We start from the raw sequence: 22,865 nt of genomic DNA, 5'->3' as shown, positions 1-22,865 counted from the left end.
GGGATTCTGGTAAATCCCTTCCACTTACAACACTTTTATCTATTAATTTGCTGTAGTTCATTGCTCTACTTTTGTTTACTTAAAGATTTCATCTAGGCTCTTGATGCTTTGCCAGCACCCAAAGGCACACTTTTCTCTTCATGCATTCCAGTTTCCATAGTACTATTTACTGGCTTGATTCTCTAAGAGACAATCCTTTTATTGAATTTCAAAGACTCTAGATTTAACCCAAGATAAATGTTGAATATTGCTTGGGGTCCTGGAAAGCATTAGACACTCAGTGAAAGAGTGGCCCTACCTCTAAGTTAAAAGCAGCCTGTTTGAAGTTCCAAATGCACATTCTGTGTCAGTGTACACTGTCACCATGAGATTTCTGTACCCTGGGCTCACCTTGACAACCCAAATCCTATTCTCACTGGATAAGTTTCTTTCCTCTGGGAATTCATGTAGAACACAGACTCTAAGATCACTCCGTTTTCCCTCTCTGAAAGCATTATTCTTACTTTAAATTCCAGGCTTTAAAAGTCACAACGGCCCCAAACATCCTCATGGTCAAGCACAGACTCTTTTTATGACTCTCAGATGCTACAGAGAAAGCTTAAGCTAGTAAAATCCCATCAAAAAAGCTCAAACCAACCAGTTGTCTAAACAAATCTGCCTCATACCACTCCCACCTCAACATTCAATGGTCCAAGAGTCTGACAGAAGATATCCAATCTAAACCTTGCTCTCCTCCTCCTTCTCAATGACCACTAGCTTGCTTTTTTTCATGTGTCTCCTGATCAATATAGTAGCCTTCACTCTGAGCTTCTTACCTCTAGTCTCCCTCATCATATTAATCTTTCCAACATATGTCCGTCAAGGTTATTTTTTCAAAAACAAGAACCCAAGCTTCTCAATTCCTTCCCTAAAGAAATCTGATGTTTCCCTAATACCTAAAAGAAAAAGACTAAAAGGCCTTAACATGTTAAGGAAGTCTCTCCGAATTCATTTCTGCTCATCTTTTTGATCTTGACACCAATATTCTGCCAGCATTGCTCTCCCGCAAAGATGACAGGCTTTGTCATGCCTTCTTGCATTTGGATATACTGTTTCCTTTATGGGACTACTTTTCTGACCCTGTTCTGCTTGGTGGAGTCTAACTGATCCTTACAAACTCTACTCAAGTGTCATAAGCTCTGAAGCCTTCCAAACTCCTTTGGGCAAATAGCTGTTCTTCATTTTTGTCTCCACAGTACGGTTCAGAATTCTATTTTAGCATGTATCAAATTGTACTTCAACCATATGGCTCCATATCTTACCTGACTCACTCCTTAAATCGAGTTTCTCAAGGGCAGGGATGATAACCTTATACCCACAATATTGGGTTCAGTTCCTGACGTGGGGAAGGAGTCCAGTGTGTGTCTATTTGAGGATTGCAGGAATGACAGAATAAATGGAGTTCTTTCACAGAAATCAGGAGTCTCAATATTCCACAGAGACTCTTGTTAAAACAAGTAGGATCAGGAAATGAATCAGGGAGACATCTCTGTTATTTTGTTTAAAGAACATCCTCCCATAAACTTCTGTTAAGATTCAGTGGAAAATGACATCAATTTTCCTCATTTCAACTGTGGGCTAAATAATATTACCAAAACATTCTACTCTTAAAAACTGAAAATTTGGTTTCCAGGCTGCAAAATGTCTCAAACCCTTGTCTCCTTGCACTATTACTAAATCAAGTTTGCATCTTGTTTTCCACTCAAAATTTGATTTTACTCTAAGAGTTCTTAGAGAAAACTCTTGTGTTAATGAATTTGTGCTTAAAGTGCAAATTCTGCTGATCGATTGGTGATGTTTTTCTCCTCCATTATAACTATGATTTATCTATTACAATCATTGTATATAACCTGCTTAAGAATTAATTTTCATAGACACTGTGGTAGAATATATATATATATATATATATATATAAAAAGAGAGAGAAAAAAAGATTTAAATCTTATCTCATATGTATAGATTTCAGGTAAAGGATCTGATACTTAGAAAGCCTAAGTCACTTACTAGCATGAACAACCATCCTAGTTTGCCCAACATAAAGAGGGTTCCTTGGATACTGGACTTTCAATTTTAAAACCAGGAAAGCCCCAAGCAAATCAGTAGTTCACTCTGTCACTTATCCAAGGTTATACAATAAGTTGCAGATACAAAGTTCAAGTTCAGTCCTTCATATGCTCCCAAATTTTACATTCATTTTAAATGCTGCCTCTTTGATTTGGATTTCATCCATAATATTTATTTCCACATTGTAAATCATATGGTGTCAATAATTAAGGTTTCCAAGAGTAATAGAGAAATGAAAAAAATTCTAGTGAGGTATTTTAATAGAATTTTAAGTTATATAGCAGTAGCATATTTTGATTTCAGCTGCAGATGTTCCTCTTCTAATTGCATGCCAAAATTACTAGCTAATAGATTTATTTTGCATACTGCTACATTATAAAACTTATCTAATTATTTATGGACTAGTTGTTGAGACTCTCAAATTAGACTATCACTCTACTTTCACTGTGAAAATAGTAGTTCTTCATTTTTTGTGAATGTTCATAAAGCTTTTAATGTCCCTCAATGTGACTCCATTTCTTCCCTCAAACCATGCTTCTCCAATATCAATATTAGAGAGATTTACAATATATGAGGAAGAGTCAAAATGATAACATTTGCATTATTTTAAAGAGAAAGGAAACAAGCTAACGGGTGGGTTTTGGGGGATGGGGAAGTATGTTAAGACAAACTGGATGAAGGGACAGTAAAAGTTTAAGGAGGATGGCACATACCATAGAATAGTTCTAGTAATCTCCAAAAGATATCTGAGATTAATAAATTTTTCCGTGTGAAATTTCATCACCAACCTCTGTACATTTCTAAGCAAATCTGCACCTTTTCTTGCATATAATTTCTAAAGCTTCAATTACTTTTGATTACTTTCTCTCAAGGTATACTTAAATAGAATGTTACAGACATGATTATATTTCCAAATGTGTCTTTAACAAGAATCTAAAACTTGCTTATTAATTTTAAAAAACATTGAGATAAATGGGAAAAAATAACATTTATAGCACTGTATATTTCTTCAACAAACAACAGCATGGTAATGGTACAAATTTTAGACCAAGGGTTAAGGATTTTGAGTATGTGTTTTAATTCTACTTGTGATTAGTTGGGTAACCTTGAGAAAATCAGGTAATTTCTCTTTTCAGTTTTCTATTAGTAAAATGGGGAATAAAATAATTGTCTTACCTTGCCCATGGGCATGGAAAGAAGTTCATCTAGGTGACCACGATGCATGCTGGGAAGGAGAGTGTTTGGTAAATTTCAATAAGGAGAAGGAGTAATAGTAACTGCAATAGCTATATGTAAACCCGAAGAGAAACTAGGCGGCTTTGAGGCAATATGATATGGGTACAAATCACAAGATACTTGAGCTCACTCAGTTAATTCCTATGCACTCTCAAGTTTGTGAATATTGTAGCACACTGACGTTTCTTAAACTTCAGTGTGAGTACGGATAACCTAGAGAATCTTGTTAAAATGCAGATTATAATTCAGAAGGCCTGTGGTTAAGCTTGAGCATTTGCATTTCTAACAAGCTCCCAGGTGATGTTAATAGCACTTGGAGCAGGTACCACATTTGAGCAGCAAGGTAGAAGGCTATTTGGTTTCCCAAGTGCTTAGAGAGATGATGAAGATAAGTGGCACTGTGTTATATAAGCAGGAGTCATTCTGATGTACTAGACATTAAAATACGAGACTGATTTGGAATTTGGATAAAGGGATATGAATTTGAAGTAGTAATATGACAGGGGAGACCTCCCCAAAAGGGTAAAGGATACCCAAGAACAGGCTGGAAAAAGCTTCCAGAAATCTATGGTTGAAAAAATTTGGGTATCTAGACTACAGAGGCAACTTGTTTAAAAACAAAACAAACTCAAACAAAACAACAAGGCAGACAGTGGGATGTAAAAAGTTTTTGCAGAGAAGAACAAATTTGAGCAAACTTCTTAATAATAAATCAAAATAAATGGAGACGGATGCAGCCGGGTCAGCTTCAAGGTTTCAGAATGAAAGGGGAATTTAAAAAACTGAGGGGTAACATCTGCCCAATGCAGGGAAGACCTAAAAGCCATTAAGAGAAAGGGATAGAGGATGAAGAGGATTAAGGTGCTTTTCAGGTGGTGGCAAGACAGAAGGGCAACCAGAGTCATGATGGATGTTGCAAGTCATCTCCTTGGGGAATGCAACCCTTGCCGTGAAGCGTGAACAGAAGAGGGAAGTCCATCTGAACCCATTGGGAAGGAAAGAAGAAATGAGAGAAGTTATCTAGAGAAGCAATTAGGGAAAGAGGCTATAGAAAACAGGATGATGCCTGCTGTGCTTCGAGCTAAGGTGACCAAAGAAGTCAGTGTAGAAGTTGAGAAGGAACAGATCCTAAATCAAGGGAGAAGTGCAGAAGGAAAAGAGAAAAGTCACAAGAGAAAGAAAAAAATTGCACTCAAAGTGTGTTTTTACAAATTAAAATCACAAAATGGATTATTTTTATGAGTCACTATTAAGAAGGGAAAAGATGACATCAGTTCAAGTTTTGACAAATTCTAACTAACCAAATTAAAGACTGATGGAAATGGATTGCATCACAAGAAGAGAAATTACTTTTAAAAGCTGGAAAGAGCAACATGATTTAAGAACATGGTGAAATAAAGTAGCAGGGCAAAAAGTAAAGACCAGTGACCAACTGGTTGGAAAGCATGATACAGAGAGCAGAGCAAAGGAAAAGACTCTGCAGATGTAAACATAAGAACTCTATTCATCTGGAGGAAGTTGGGAAGTTTTGGCTCATCTATGACACAGACACATTGGAGTGTATTTGACCGTTGGTGAGCCCCAATAGGGCTTCCTCTCTCTGGTTCTTCTCCCACCTTCTCACCCTTACTCGTTTATGAGCAACATATTGTCCCACCTGCTTCCCAGACTTTGTTCAGGAGCTACTGCAATAGAGGGAAAGAGACCTTGGTACAGAACTGGGCTCAATTCCAAATACAGCAAGGACCAGTGGAAATTTACAGGCAAGAAGCAGGTTGTGGGGAGGGGTGGATAGAAAATTACTAAGAGGAGACGTCAAGGGTAGGGGGAATTCTTGCTGAATAGACCTAACAGGATTCTTGCTGAAGGCAGGCCAGGATAATCAGCTACCACCTGGATGGGTGGGGGAATGAGGGTTTTGATCAGATATCGAGAACGATCAGATACTGAGGGTGAGTGTTGGGGATTCTCACTAAACTGACTTGTAGGATTCTTGCTAAAACTGGTTTATGCAGGTCTAAGGACAAAGCCCAAGGATGAGGCCTAGTGAAAAAAGGGGTTAGAGGAGGCTGACTACAGCCTGGTCAAAAAGAGTCTTTGACGGGAATTCCCTAGTGGTCCAGTAGTTGAGACATGGGCTTTCACTGCCTTGGGCCAAGGTTCAATCCCTGGTCAGGGAACCACAAGCAGTGTGGTGTGCCAAAAAAAAAGGCTTCACCATTTTCTGAAGATCTTTATTTTTTTATCACTGCCAACAAAATACCAAAGCTTTTCTCTTTTCCCTTTTTCCCTCAGGTCCTGGGAGATAACTGATTGGGCATTTGATAAATAAATTTGAGTTATGAAAGTAATGCTTAATAGTAGTTTCTATCTCATTGCTTCCAGATATGTTGGTAAGACTAAGTAAGTGATGTCTACGTAGGGATTATAGGACCAGAAAGTGGATAACTTCATTTTGAGGGTATTTTTAGCTGCATGTACTCCCTGGAAAGATCAATCCTCTGTGATAGGCACAGCACTATAATTTTTAAACATCTAATCGGACTTGGTCCACACCCAATCTGCCATTAGTCAATGTTCTCAAATGTATTTTAGAATTTATCACAGGAAGGGAGGGGAAATTATCCAGAAACAAATAACCACATGAATAATTACTGATTATGATGTGTCACTGAAGAAACTTTGAGATGTGCAGAAAAGTAGGCCAGACGTACAATTAATGGCTATCATGTTAAGGACAAAAGGAAAAATGATCAAGCATTGAAAATAATTTTAAAACATAATAATTTTAGCATAAGACACACATAGAAATAGCTGCTGTCTTTCATAATAATCATCATAAGAGATACCATACGATGATACTTCTATTGCTCAATACATTTTTGAAACACTTCCTGGTAATTTTCATCAGGACCATTTTCTAAGTCATACAAGAAAATTATTCTCATAAAATTATGGTCATTGCCTGCATATTCACCATAGCATCTGGATCTTTATTTTTAAAGGCAAACCAACAAAAATACTTATTGTTGAAAGTTATCTGAGCGACTGTAAGTGAAAGGATCAATGTGGCATGTTGGAATAAAAACCTAGGTAACGTTGAACTTAGTTTTCAATTTGAATTGCTTCGAGGACCAAATTTCCTTACTTCTTACTGGTGGTGCTTTCTACTGACATTTGTTTTCCAAGGTAAGAAAGAAAATAAATCTTGATTCATAATTTGTTTGGAATAAACAAGATGACATATTCCCTTTGTGATTTCTTTAGTCATGAAAAGGAAATAGTTCTGCAAAAGATTAACTTGGAACAATATATTGACATTAATAAACTCACCATTGTCAAAGCAGCAAGTTGTGTAGTAAACTAAATATTTGGCAATTTTAAAGAGTCATTTTCAAAATGGAAATTACAATGTGTTTCTCTCCCAGCATGAACAAGATGGAATCCCTATAAAGGCATATCATGCCGATATCCAGTTTAGTAGAATTGGGGGATTACATTGCACATCAATTGTTGTGTTACACATTAACATAATATTTTTGTGTTCTTTCCTCCCAGTGTGAATCAAAACCATTTGATATGAAAATATTTCTTCTATAAGAGAAAGATTGATCATAACCACATGTATAAATGATTCTTTTTCTTTGGTATGAATTTTTTAAATTAAAAGTTCCCTGATTAGAAATTACATATAACAGGTCAAATTAAGAAGATGTCAATAAAAGTTTATTTCTTAAAAAAAATTCCCTTTAAACACTCACAATAAATGTCCTCCTTCCTTTCCATAGTTAAGTGCCATTTGGTAATCGCTTTGGGACAAGCCAAGGAGAAATAGAATAGTCACTAGGTTTTGAATGAAACTGCTGTCTCTGCCGTCCATCTACGAACACAGAGTTTATAATAATGTTAAGTCCTGGCATATTTAAAGTAGTTTATATTCTTTGAAAGAGAAAAAATGTGGGCGTGTATATAATTAGTAGGAATAATAAAATGTATACACCATCTTTTCAAGGAGGTAGAAAAGTCACATGCTTAAGGCTGTGGGCTTTGGAATACAGACCTGGTATTAGATCAACCCTTTCCCATTAACCAGCACTGTAACTTTGAGTAAATTACTTAACCTCTCTGAGCCTTGTTTCTCAAATATCAAATGCAGATGATAGCACCTTCTTAAGACTCTCATTTTAAAAAATTATTAAGATAATATGTGAAAAGTGCCCACCAAAGTATTATGCCTAACACGTTGTAAGTAATTCAGAAAATATTGGCTGCTTATTATATATTACATTAGTCAAATCCACCTAAGAGCTGATTTCAAGGCCTCCTGAGGGATGGGAGAATATAATGTTATTTTTTGTCTCCATATCTACTTTAATATAAAATGAACATACGAATAGCCACCTGCAAGAGCTATTGTAAAGCCCAAACATTTCTATTGATACTATAGGATTCATTCATTCAACAGAGACCAGCTTAGATAAAGGTTTTTATCCTATGCAAAGGAGAAGTTGGATTGCATTTTGTTTGGAAACCAATAAAGGCTTTTAAGCAAAGTGGCATGATATGTTTAAAATAATTATTTCACTGCCATATGTAGAAAGCCTTGAAGGAGAGCAAGACTGGAAATAGCAAGATTAGTTAGGAAGTTATCACAATGACTTAGGCAAAACATCATGGTAGTGAGTGGGGAGGGACTTGGATCTCCATCCGTGGAGCAGACAGAATGTATTGATAATTAGATATCAGGAAAACAAAAGCATGAACACTCTAGGATAATTCCTCAATTTTTAGCTTGATCAGTTGGAATAAATAACAGTGCTATTTTATAAAATGGAGATGACAGAGAGAGAAACAGGTTGAAGAAGAAATGAATCAAGCATTCTCAGTTAGCCATGTTAAGTCTGAGATGCTTACTAGGTACCCAAAGGGAGATGTCCAGGAGACAGCTGAACATACAGGTATGACATTAAGGAGAAGGGAAGTAAAAAACATAACAATCTGCAGATCATTGGCATAAGCCACTTAATTAGATGAGTTTAGCAAGGAAGAATAGAAGCAAGAAAGGAACTCAAAACATTCTCACATTTAAAGGTTGAATAGACAAGAACAAGCAAAGAAAAGGAAAATGAGAGAAAAATCATAGCAGCACGTGGTGTCACAGAAAACTAGAAAGGAAACTGTTCCTCAAAACAGAGAATGGATGACAGTGTCAAGTGCTTCTGAAAGGGCAATAAATGAGATAGCGCATATGATAGCGCATATCTAGTACACTTCCTGGCACATAGTAGGTACTTAATAGATGCTTTTCCCTTCGCTTCCTATTTCCTTTCTAAGAGGTAGTAGTGCTTAGTAGTTAAGAGCATAGGCTTAGGAACTAGTCTGACTCAGTTCAAATCCTTCCTCTGCCATCCCATAGCTGTGTGACCTTACACAAGTCATTTCACCTTTCAATAGTTTGGTTCTTATATTTTAAAATGGGGGCAATGGCAATGCCTACTTCATAGAGATGCAGTTAATACATTGTTGTCAATCAGTAAGATTAATTACTACTTTCTTTCCTATTTCCATGTTATATATTTTCAAAAAATATCCAATAATAAATATGAATTACTTTTTGATTTCCATAATGAATACTTGGCTGAGTAACAATAATTAATTCTATTTCCATAGCCAGTGAGACAATGAACAAATCCCACCCTTCCTTCCCACATAGTGTACATATCTGCCTTTAAAGAATAGAGTTATTTTTATTGATTGGAGTCCTGACTATGTGTGGGCACAGTAAAGGAAGCAAACAAGGGTTGGCAGGGCACCCAGAGACTAGCAACAGTGGAAAGTCATTTCCACCCATAGGACCAAAGGGACAAGAGGAAGAAATGGTGTTACCAGAATTCACAGAGAACTGGAATTGCAAAAGAGTGGTTTCCTGTTGGGAAAGAGGAATCTGGTTATTACCAGGGACAGGGTGCTGACGAAGGGAGGGAATGGGGACGAAATGCATCTTTCTCTTTTTCACCTTCGTATCTCAGGCCACTGGGACCGATGGATGATTCTAAGCAGAAGCCAGCTGGCAAGGGAGCCCAGGTGAGGCAGTCTTCATCAATTTCCTTCTAAGGCCCAGAAGGGAGAAAAGCATGGGGCATAGACTAAGAAGGCAAAGAGAGAACAACCAAGCACCCTTTGCTATTCTCTAGTGTTATGTTCCTAGCCAAGTCCCAGTAAATGATGCCCAAATAAGGGTGATTCCTCCCCAACTCAATACCTTCCTCCCACCCTGGTAGCCAAAACATCATCAGCTTCTCAGTTGCATTTGATGTCAACCAGGTTTTCACAGCTATCAAACAGTATGGGATCTCCTTAGTACTTTGTTTCTAATTTTAAGAACTACACACACACACACACATACACACATCAGTTGAAAGAATGTAAATTATAAAAATGAAAAGCTTATCTAAACTTTTTTGAAACATAAGCCAAATACTTTGTTTGTTTCAAAGATTTGGACAGAATTCCTTGACTTGACGAAATCCCACAAGAATGCCTTCATTCCTGGTTTTTACTGGAAACTTCTAAACTGTTGACGCCATGGATTTTAAAAAATAAACAGATGGGCAGGTCTCTACGACTTCATTTTATGTTGAGAATATAAATATTCAGAGAGATAAAAGACAAGGTCCCTATTTTTCAATGTTTATAAATAGAAGAATTTGCCAATGTCATTTTATCCATCCATCCATTGCCTGCTTGTTGATGTTTGTCTATGGCTATGGTGGGAAATTCTTCAATCATCACTCATTCTAGGTAATTTAGAGTGTTTTTTAAAAAATATAAAGGAAAGAAAAAAATTTTTAAAAGGCTCAGAGGTCAAGATACCTAAAATGTGAGATTAGTGAAAATTGCTTTATAATCATGACAAGACGAATGAAAAATCCTTTCCAATGAAAATAACTTTTCTTTATAAAGAACCCCCTTTTTTCATTTTACAGGCAAAAAAGAAGGTATTTGGCATAGAGTAGTACTGGTCTTCAGCCAGAAGAGAGTTTGTTTAGAAATTTGTCCCTCCTTTAATCTGGGCAAGTTCAAGCTACAGCAAAATTATAGTTTCCAGTATCCCTTGAATTTCCAATTAGTTCTGTTGAGACAGAACCTCAGAAGATAGTGACTCAACACTGTTAAGTTCAAAACAGGGCAGCATAAAAATCTTTGCTGTTTAAATGATATCAGAAAAGCAGTTTGCTGCCTCTCTTGGTATCACATTTGAGATTAACAGACCTTAACCCACAGATGCAAAAAGTCACCATCTTCCTAGTTAAAGACACTTTGTAAAATAATGGAAACTATTTACTTTCACATAATAAGCTGGTATACACTACCTTGTCACTTTCAAACAAGATAAATTCTTACATAGTTCTTTTGTTTGAGTGGATACTCTACTATCACATAGTGGATGGTAACTATAAGTTGCATTTTGCCAAAGAGAATCAGAGAGAAGCAAAGGTCTTTCACGACAAATCAATAAGTAGTTATTACAGACCAGCTAAGTACAAAGGCATGTAGTCAAAATTAATAAAAGCAAATAGTTTATGTTAATATGTTCCTCTTCTCTCTTTTTTCTCAGTGTTTTTCTTTTTGTTCAAGAGTAGTTTGTCCAAATTTATGATCCCTGGTTAGACCTTTGCTCATGTCAAAGATGTATAATAAATAGATCATGCACTTCAGGATCTAACATTTTTTCTGTCAAGAGTAGAGCCATATTAAAGAGAAAAGTAATGAGGGAAAGAGCAGTATGATAACAGCCAACAGGTGCTTTATTCATAGAGTAACGGGAGCCCAAATATTCAGCAAGTTGCAAGATTTGAGCTGGTATCACAGCAAGATAGAGTATAGCCCACATAAGTAACTTTTACTTGGAAGTAAAGCCTACAAAGTGGTGGTCTGGCTATTTTGGTTTCTGAAATATTTTACAAGAAACAACTCAGAATTCATCTGTTGTACATAAAATTTTTCTTTTCGTATGGAGAGCCGCATATCTCAATGTGATCAAGGTAAATACTTTTTTTAAAATGCCAAGTTGGCTAGTTGAAATGTATTGTGGCTATGAGAGAGGCACGTGTATTGGAGGCTTGACTAGTAGAAAGTTGGCTCTGTGCTCCTTACTCGATGGCAAGATTCCCAAGCCACAGAACAAATACAAATTATTCCAGCTGAAACAGGCACAAATGCCATTTAAGTATGCATCCAGTTTCTAGGTGTGGATTATTAAAGAATATTGTGGCATTTTTTAATGCTATGTAATATAAACTGGAATATATTTTAATGGTACAAATTCACTCTTCAGCTAAACATATACTGATTTTTCCCTATTTTTGTAGCTAGTGTTAGAGTATATTTATTTTGCAAAATATCCAGCTCTAGTCTTCTAGCAGAGAGTCATACAAATCCTCCAGAAAATAAATTTTATCTTTGACCAAAAGTTTTTGTTTTCCAAAATTACTTTCACTAGTGATAACATATTCTAGAAGAGAATTTTTGAGTTATACTGTCACACAATCTATAGGAAAAAAAAAACATTTACTAGCTACTATGTTTTTTTATACTAGACTTTTAAAAGAAAACAGAAAAATAGAATACGAACTATAAAATTTCTTTTTATTATTTTTTAACATCTTTATTGGAGAATAATTGTTTTACATTGTTGTGTTAGTTGCTGCTGTATAACAAAGTGAATCAGCTATACATATACATATAACACCATATCCCCTCCCTCTTGCGTCTCCCTCCCACCCTCCCTATCTCACCCCTCTAGGTGGTCACAAAGCACCGAGCTGGGCTGATCTCCCTGTACTATGAGGTTGTTTCCCACTAGCTACCTATTTTATATTTGGTAGTGTATATAAGTCAATGCCACCCTCTCACTTCGTCTCAGCTTACCCTTCCACCTCCCCATGTCCTCAAGCGTTTTCTTCAATTAATCTTTTTAGATGAGAGCATTGGAATCCAAAATGATAAAGTCATTTGCCCAATGCCACATAGGTAGAGAGTGCCTGCTCTGAAAAAGTTATTGTGTTTCATTACACTGGGCAGCATATATATTATTCAATACATGAATACACTTTTGTTATGCAAGAAGAGTGTATTGAAAATGCATGGGGCTTCCCTGGTGGCGCAGTGGTTGAGAGTCCGCCTGCCGATGCAGGGGACACGGGTTCGTGCCCCGGTCCGGGAAGATCCCACGTGCCGCGGAACGGCTGGGCCCGTGAGCCATGGCCACTGAGCCTGCGCATCTGGAGGCTGTGCTCCGCAACGGGAGAGGCCACAGCAGTGAAAGGCCGCAAAAAAAAAAAAAAACAAAAAAAAGAAAAGAAAAGAAAATGCATGAACAGTACTGTTGGTTATGAGAACCTTTACATTCTAAGATAGTAGAGGAAAACCCCGAAAGAGAGGAACAAATGAATTGTAGATAAGAAGAGGAAGATTCTTTGAATTTATGGGTTGGGAAGAAAAGAGTATGAGCCACTAAAACATAGAAGAGTCATTCTGAAGAGGATTTTGGCTCGTTTGTTTGTTTTGTTTTCTTTGTTTTGGTAGGAGAGTATGACAAAGTGAAAAAGATGATTGAATCAGGGAAGTACTCTATGAAGGATTGGGAAAAAGTTTCAGTCAATTAAATCCTCTATAGCAAATTTGATGAATAAGATAAGAAGACATGGTAGGTTTATTGGAGGTTTCTATTTGATGAAGATAAGGACAATCTCTAGCTAGGTTTCTTTTATAAATAAATGCAGTACCATCTCACTATCATACAATTTGTGATTAAAATAACTGCAAGTAACACAGCATATCCTAAGACCCATCAAAAAATAAAAATTAACATTTGACTGATAACGAATGTGTGGGGGAAAGTCATTATACTAATCTTCATACTGAGTGGCATGTGATATAGGTGGAGCATTTCCAAATACTGTACTGCAGAGATGCTTAGTAATGTGTTGTTACAGCCCATTACCAAGCCACTTCAATGATGGGATGGTGGTGGCACGTTTCCAAGCAAGGACTGCTGGAAAGAGAAAATCTACATAAGACCTAGATCTTGGATGACATCTGGATTAGGTGTGCCTAACTGAATCACTCTTTTATGCAGAAAGGCATGGGAAGTACGAAATTTCAAACGTTGTATGCTGCTGATGCTGCCCTGATCGCCTGCAAATGGTGTAATTTTATTCAACTAATAAAACTAATAAGAATTAGTTATTCTTAACTAATTCTGCCAACTAATAAGAATTATATCGGGCTTCCCTAGTGGCGCAGTGGTTGAGAGTCCGCCTGTTGATGCAGGGGTTGCTGGTTCGTGCCCCGGTCCGGGAAGATCCCACATGCCGCGGAGCGGCTGGGCCCGTGAGCCATGGCCGCTGAGCCTGCGCGTCCGGAGCCTGTGCTCCGCAACGGGAGAGGCCACAACAGTGAGAGGCCCGCGTACCGCAAAAAAAAAAAAAAAAAAATGAGAATTATATCTATTCTTTTTTTCTTAATAGAAAGAACATTTTTGTAAATTTACATTTAAGCTCTGTCAACCCCTATGAGTTCTAAGTATTAATAGAACGCCAAGCACAGGTCAATTCAACACAAGAACCTTCTACAAGCACTTAGCTGAGAGTTCTAAAGAGAACCCTTGTAAAAAACACAAATATAATTCTGTCTTTATTCAAAGAAATTCAAAAACTGGACTTAAAAAAGAAAATGTTGATGTATGGAAGGCACAACTTATTTGATGTTTCATTGGCAGATGTCAGAAAAAATTAGGAAGTTGGCATAAACCAATCTCTACTCTGAGTTGGTAATAGATTAGAAAAAGCACTGGACTTGGTATAAAAAGACATGAATTCCAGTCTGAGGATAACTTTTTTTTTTATACCACCTGTATTATTTTGGACAAGTCACTAAACCTCTCATAATAAGCTTCCATCTCTTAATCCACGTAATTATTCTAATAATACTTCTTTTGCTAATTCAAATGGTTAGAAGAGCTCATTCTATACCCTGAATCGGTTCTGGAAACATGTGTTTCCTCCTGCCTGATTCATTATCACAGAGCATCTAATTCTTCCTTTTTGGTTACCTAGTGCAATGTTTGTCACACAGTAGATGTTCAATAAACATTGTGAAATGTAATGGAATAATGCACAGAAGAGGAAATAAATAAGGTACTCACAAAGATTTATTTATTTATTTATTTTTGGCTGTGTTGGGTCTTCGTTGCTGCCCGCAGGCTTTCTCTAGTTGCGGCAAGTGGGGGCTACTCTTACTTGCCGTGCACGGGTTTCTCACTGCGGTGGCTTCTCTTATTGCAGAGCACAGGCTCTAGGCACACGGGCTTCAGTAGTTGTGGCACGTGGGCTCAGTAGTTGTGCCGCACGGGCTTAGTGGCTCTGAGGCATGTGGGATCTTCCCGGACCAGGGCTCGAACCCGTGTCCCCTGCATTGGCAGGTGGGCTCTTAACCACTGCGCCACCATGGAAGTCCCCACACTGAACTCTCAAAAGTGAAGAATATTAGAGAAGGCAAAAGTGTAATGAAAAAGGGAGGGGCAGAAGGCCTAAAAAGACATAAACCTGCTAATTTTCCAGAGTTGGTTGTAAATTTGCTTATAAACCCACATAACAAATGCTTTTAGCCATTACACACTGAATTACCCCACGACACTGTATACCTGACTTTGTGTTGTACTCTTCCCATACTCTCTACAGTTGATGATCTAAGTGAGTGCTGCCCAAGAGAACTTTCAGCAAGGATGGAAATTCTATGTGTACCCTGCCCAGTATAGCAGCCACTCGCCACATGTAGCTGTTGAGCACTTGAAATGTGGCTAGTGTAACTAGAAGCTAAATTTTAAATTTTATTTAATTTTCATTAATTTAAAATTCAATTAAGTAGTCACATGTGGCTACTGGCTACTGTATTAGACAACACAGATCTAATAACTTACATGGTTAATGAATGACCATATTCCTATTTGGAGCAGAAGAGAGTTTCTAAGACAGCATAGTGGCTCAAAATAATCTGTACCTGAAGAATCATGGTTAAACAGATTCCAATTTTCAAAACTATCTGAGATTTTGATTTCTATAACTTGTGACTTAACACCTCTCTTTGACAGATCATTGCATTCTTCCACCAGATGTAGAAACAGAGTTCAGTTGCATTCCATTGAACACACTCTTTAGCTTTCTGGGACTCAATTTCCTCATCTGTAAAATGAAGTGGTTGGACTTCATTAGATATTTAAAATTCTTTTCAGCTGTAGGGATTGGGAGGAAATTTACGTGAATTGCTGGAAAGAAACTGCTAGTTTGATTTAAGTCTCATCTGTTCCTTCCTGTCTCATCATCAGAATCTCTCCAACATGTTTTCCTTTCCCTCTATGCCTTTCACTCTTCTTGTCTGTTCACAGTTCAAAAGATTTCTCCTGTCTGAATGATTTATCCTTCTAGATTTATGCTGTCAGAAAGCTTTGTTTATATAGAGTCTAGACATACTCATGTGTTGCTTATGCATTCTAATTAAGAAGGACAACTTCAAATGGATCAAGGTTATCTAAAAAAAAGAATTAGAACTTTACTCAAAGATCAGAAGGGAAGAAGAACATTATAAAATAAACTTGGGATAAAGAACTCCAAAGTTTAAACCAAACTAAGACGGAAGGCATGTTTTTCTTTCTCAGAATCAGACTAATTCTTATTTGAAGGGTTCTTAAGAGCATAAGGTAGCTGCAGTTGCAGAAATGCAGATTTCTGACATGGCTATTTGGAATCTGTTAAAGGAAAACAATTCTGAAAATTCACTCCGGTCCCTCTGGCTCCCCTGGTTCTCTGCACCCTGAGAAAGAAAAAGATTACACAAGTGCCACCTTTTGGAGAAAAGAGCAATAGCAGCAGAGGCTAGATTTAAACATTAACTCTATTGAACTCTCAAAGGGAAAAATGAAGTGGTAAATATCATTTTAATCTTATTATAATGTTATATCCCAGAGAAGTTTATAAATCATTTGACTTAAAAATACAAGTAAAAGCTGAATTAAAATATGGCCTTGGTTTTCTTCATCTTTTATATTATAGTAATAAAGTATAACTGATTTTGTTTTAAAACAATGTTTGAAATAACCACAAAAGAACAAAATGCTACCCCAAATCCTAATGTCATGATTTTCTTTTAGCCTTGATCATGGATAGAGATCTATTGGGAATATTAATTGTTACCTTCCCTAGGTTGGATAATCTGTAACTTCACTCACATAGTGTCTTGTTTTTAACATTTAGAGTGGAAAACCAGAGAGGCAGATCCCTTTGTTTTGCTAGAGAAGAGAATTTTTCTTTATTTAATCCAAAACAAGGAAAAAATGATGCCAGCAATCTGCTAAGTTTCTTGGACTTGGATGGTCAAGGCTTTCGAAATCCTACAAAGCTTGGTAGAGGATGTAAGCAAAATGATTGTTTAATATGGGCAAACACCTTTCACATGTCCTGGGCATTCTGGGTGTGCCCTCCACTGTTACTATGACTGCTGAGCACAAGATTCTGCAACTAAACAGATGAGGATGATCTTTAAAATACTTCAGAGATGGAAATTAGGGGATGTCTGAATTTTGTTTTAAGCCATGTTGAGATACCCAAAACTCTGACTTAGAAATAGTTCTCATTGGACTGACACATTGAAATCATAAGTATAAAACAGCCCTCTTCCTTATATGTCCTCTTCTCTCTCTGAGGAACCTTTCAAACATAAGCAATTAAAGGCGTAGAAGCAAATGTGATATGCGGCTGATTGCTTCCATGTTTCTCTGAGTTCATTCTCCCAAACTATTTTCTTGGTACAACCACCTACACGTACACATTCAAAGTGTTTTTTAATGTTTACCTTAAATTGTACTCCAGATCAGATTCTACATTATTCCCAAAACCAAATGTGACAAAAGCTGCTTTGATTTTAAAGTAAGAAATGAAAGCTGCCCATATAAACAGCCCTAAATTTTGAAGAAAAATCTTTACTGAATTCATGTACTATACTGACTTTTTTATATCACTTTCTTCCCCACTCTACCCTGTAAATTTTAACAAAATTATTCACCCTGAAAATAAATAGTAAATAAATTACTAAAACAGCATTTTTGTGTTTTATGTCCTGCCAACATGGGGCTGTTAGGGGCTGGGGTTAAAATTCTTCAGCACGCCCTGCTGTGTTTGTCACTCATATCTCTCTCCCTTTCCAAAAACCTCAAAATAGCTTATAATGCCACGTACCATATGTGGAGTAATAATTAGGCTTACCAGGGTGCTTTCTGTTGGACAATCTCTTTGGCATAGACAAAGCCATAAAATCCAGCTTTTATACAATGTTATCCAGCTTTTTTTACAATGTTATCCAGCTTTTTTTGAAATGCTTTAAAGACCATAACCGCAATATCACTTGACAACTTTGGCATGCTCAGAGCTAACTAATGGGCACTTTTGGATTTGGGTTATTTTTATGCATTTTTTTTTTCAACTGGGACAACTACCAGAATTTGGGAATCGAATCAATAGGACACATCCACAATCCTTGAACTCTGAAAATTAAAGTGAAGGTAGACATTTAATAGTATCACTCAGAACAGACTTTTGCAAAAATTACTTGGAATTTCACATGAAAAGTCAATGTGAAGACCTTCCAAGGAAATGTAACATTTTGAATGAGCTTCTGGGAGCAATATATATTTATTATTTTCCTAATTAGAATCCCTATATCTGGTCTCTCCCTGTGGGTTCATAAACCTCTGAAATTTGGCCACACATACTTTATTTGGGGTTTGCACTCTTATATTTAATTTGCATCCCGAACAGTCACAAAGCACATGCATCTAAAACACGTGTCCTCTGATTCTGTCACATCGTCAGTAAAGTCAAAGAATTATCAAAAATGACTAGAAAAAATAAAAGAAGATTTAAATACTTAGAGAGTAAGATCAGGATGGCTGAAACTTGATTTTTTGAGGTTAAGAAAAGGGGATGGGTCTTAAAAGTCTGTGCTCTACCTCTTCAGACATACACACACACACACACACACACACACACACACACAAGCACACACATCAAGGCATATTTGCATATATAAGCACGTCTGAGATAGGGTTCTTTAGGACTGCAAGACTATGATAATGCCCTGAATAAAATAAGAAAAAGTGACTTGTAACTATTTGATAAATGCATTTTCTCTAAGCTATAGCTTCCATCAAATTCTTGTTTCTTCTGATATATGTTTTATTAAAATTCATAGAGGACATGGCAATAAAACAGAAAGAAGCATTGCACATTCCACCAATATATTCAGAATGTTCCTGATTGTTTTCACCTTAGCTTACAAACTGGTCAATTTTGTAGTTAATTTTCACGTACTTCGCCTACATATATTTCAGTACTCAAGTAAGCAAGCATTCAAACATGATGTTTAAGATTTCTTCTTAAAATTCTGTAATTAAAAAAGTAAAAAGGTATAAATATATACGCACATATATAGATTCATATATATATATGCACATATATATGTAAGTATGCATGTGCGTGTCTACTGTGTATGTGGAGTGTCTGTATGTATATGCGTTTCTCATATTTTACCACGTTGCATGTAGGAAGTGTGGGATTTAGACACAGTTTAGGGACCATTACCAGGAAATATATAGCCTTTTATGAGCCCAGTAGAAAATGTTATAAAATGAATGCATATAATTAAATATTATTCATTTTCTCAACAGGGAAATGATTAAAATAGAGAGGTTCTTTGTCTACTCATACTTTTATAAAATGCAAAAAAATATTTTGTTACTTAAAGTTATATAGTAAGTGAACATGGGTATTAAATCAGAAAGTTTGGGGTTTGAAACTTATTTGCAATATCTTGTGTAATATCCAAGATCTTGTGATCTTGGGCAGTTATTAAGCTCCTGAAGCCCCAGTTTTCCAGTAAAAAAAACGTGACTTTGTGGGTTATGGTGAGAATTTAGTGCAATTTCCTGTGCCTTTTCCACAGGACTCTTAGTAATTATTAATTTTGCTTATTTTAAAAGCCTAAATACTTTTCAGTGAAACCACCCTGATGTACAAGGTGAATAAGCACCATTGGTATGCTAATGTTGGAATGGAAATGAAAAACAAAATGCCCTTTAGAAGGCTTTCTTGTTGCTTTTATCCTTCCTTCCAAAGCTTTGCAAAAACGCTCTTCCTCCAGGAGATCCTTACAGATAAACTCCACCCAACTCAATTAATCACATTCTTCCCAGCCTAAAGTTAATCAGTTTAAAATCTTCAAAAGAACAAGTCACTTCTGAGGTTCTGTCCAATCATATTTGATGATAGCAACAGGTGGGCCATGAATCTTTCTTTTCATTTTTTCCCTCACCCATTCACTCATTTTTTCATCATTCAATCAGTCATATAATCAACAAATACTAAGGCCTGAGTGTGTTGGAGTGTTGAATTTCTCTAGAAAAGTTGAAGAAGAGCAGAGGACACAACTGTGCATAGTTGTCCTACTGAGTATCTCACAATCTTGAGCAGTTTTCTCTGTTCACTTCACACCCTCACATATGAAGTAGGTAATCAGAGGTGAAGAGGATGATAGCCTCCATAACCATAGGGTGTTTCACTGTTTATGAAGGGCTGTTGGCTTATTTGATCTTTACAACCCCTTGAGACCATTATTCTCAACTCATAAAGGCCCAGAAACATGTCCAGGCTGACAAGAAATGAAGCTGGCCTCAATGTTTAAACCGCAGAAGCTGATTTACTCTGAAGACACTGTATACAATTTTTTTACTTCTAATTGTTTTATTTTATTCCATAAAGATGACTCCCAACATGTGTGGGTTTCAAGCCACATAAAGCTGATTTGCCTCGCTAGGCCTGTGCTGCTTCTTTTTGTTTTGCTTTCACTAATATTATGAAGCTATTGCTTTTAGCAACTGTCTTTTAAATATCCAAACCAGTGGTTCTCAACTATACTGTGCATAATAGTTACCTGAAGAAATTTGTTTAAATGTGATTCCAAAATTCCTACTCTACAGAGCTTCTACTTCAGTAGTCTAGTTTGCAACTTTAAGAAAACAGATCTTCCTCAACTTATGATGGGATCCCAATTGGAAATATCCTAAGTTAAAAATGCACTTAATACATGAACCTACCAAACAGCAAATCTTAGCCTAGCCTACCTTAAATGTGCACAGAAAGCTTACTTTAGCCTACGGTTGGGCAAAATCATCTAACACAAAGTCTATTTTAGAATAAAGTATTGAATAGCTCATGAAATTTATTGCATACTGTACTGAACATGAAAGACAATGGCTGTCTGGGTACAGAATAGTTATAAGCATATTGGTTGCTCACCCTTGGGATTGTATGGCTTACTGGGAGCTGTGGCTCAATGCCTCTACCCGGCTTCACAAGAGAGTATCTTACCACATATCACAGACCAGGAAAGGATCAAAATTCAAAATTTGAAGTACTGTTTCTACTAAATGTATATCACCTTTGCACAATCATAAAGTTGAAAAATCATTAAGTTGAACCATCACAAGTTGAAGACCATCTATATCTATACTGTATATTATATATATGATATATATGCAATATATGTATCTATTGCATATATATTACATAAATGATGTATATGCAACATATCTGTGTGTATAATATATGATTATATATTATATATCATATTATATACAATATATTTGTGTATATATATATATAAAACCTATATATTTACACCCCAACTAAGTCTGCTAGTCTTTGGATCGCATGTTGAGAATAAAATATTAGACAAGAATTTCAAAATTGAAAGGAGCCTTAGAATTTGGCTGCTAGTGACATTTTTCATTTTAAAATAAGCTGAAATTTTTGCTTCTCTGTTGGGTGGCTTCCTATTTAGGAATGATGAAAACCGTAAGGTGCTAGGGAGGGGACAGAAGTTTCCATTTTTAAGCACTCTCTTTCAAAGTAGCCCTTTGAGCACACATTTGGAGGTATTGATTCTACTCATATCAACTCTGTCAGAGATACAGCTGATCATTTAGAACACTTTGGTAATGACTTCACCACTAAATTCCAGTTCCAATTTCACAGTGGCCACAATAAAATCGTTGAAGTCATATAGATTGACCCTAAAATAAAATGTAAATTGTCCCCATATCTCCACTTTGTAGCCTCTGCTATACAGCGCTTTTAGTCCTAATTCACCTTATTTCTCTTTAACTACTGTCTCTATTTTAACCCCTGTTCCTTCCACAGGACCCCTAATTCCTGCCAACCATCTGGTTCCACCTTATTCCAACAGTCCCCAGCCACTGCCTCTCCACTCCTCCATTCCATCTGCCATGAAGCAGGCACTGCAAAATAGTCATTAAAATTTTTAGAGATGCCATCTGCTACCTAATATTGCCTATGAATCACCCAAGGTTATGAATATTATCTTTGCATTGTATGACATGGGACCTCTGAGATACTGGCTCAAATAATTTAACATCATAATGATCATCATGGCCTAGTGAACTACAACATTTAAATATTTTTTCACCAGTAAAAGCAATAGCTTTTTAAAAAGTACAATACTCTCCTTTTTCCTTATGTGTTTCCCACCATCCAACCAACTCCAGTGCTGGATCGAAGCCTGGAAAAATACCAACACCTTTAAGCTTCACTAAAGACCAATAAAGAACCGAAATGTAGCCAAGACTCAAAATAAATTATTTAAAGATATTAAATATAGTGGAATGGGAATATAGATTGATGAGTAATATAAAATATATAGTAAATTATAGGGTTGGTTGAAAGTGATTAAAAGTAATCATTATACTCAACTAGGAATTAATTAAAGGAGACAAAGCTTTATTTTTCCACCCACTCTTTTACTAAATGAAAAGAATTTATTTAGTCTTTACCATTTAGCACCATTATTTTTATAATTACAAATTTAAAGTATATTTAATATAGTTAATCCCCAATATTAAATATTTATTACCAAAAAAAGTTAAAATCATTTAAATAATTGTATGACATAATAAACCATTTAAATGATTTAAATAATATGTTATATATATATATACACACACACATTTCCTTTCTTCTAAAGGATTTATGTATATGCAAATTTTTCTAGTAATATAAGACTTCATCATGTATATTATTTTATAAAGTAAATCTTAACATGATGATGTTCTGAAACCAAAATATATATTACATGCTTCTTTCATCAACACTGCAATATCTATAATTAAGTACTTAAACGTAATAGAATAACCCAGTACCACCACCTGCTGTTTGAAACAGAAAATTCAATTTAGTGAGGTCAACTTACAGTCACAGAAATGGGAGCTAAAAGCTTGGTCTAGTTATATTTCATCATGAGGATAAAGTGCCATTATTATCATTATCTCTCAGATTTTAAGATTTTTAAATAATGTATTTTTTGAGCATGTGTGCAGATCTTTAAATATACTGATATTA

The sequence above is a fragment of the Stenella coeruleoalba genome (assembly GCF_951394435.1).
Source record: "Stenella coeruleoalba genome assembly, chromosome: 11".
Taxonomy (NCBI): domain Eukaryota; kingdom Metazoa; phylum Chordata; class Mammalia; order Artiodactyla; family Delphinidae; genus Stenella; species Stenella coeruleoalba.
The sequence above is the reverse complement of the archived record's forward strand: the minus strand, read 5'-3'. Positions refer to the sequence as shown.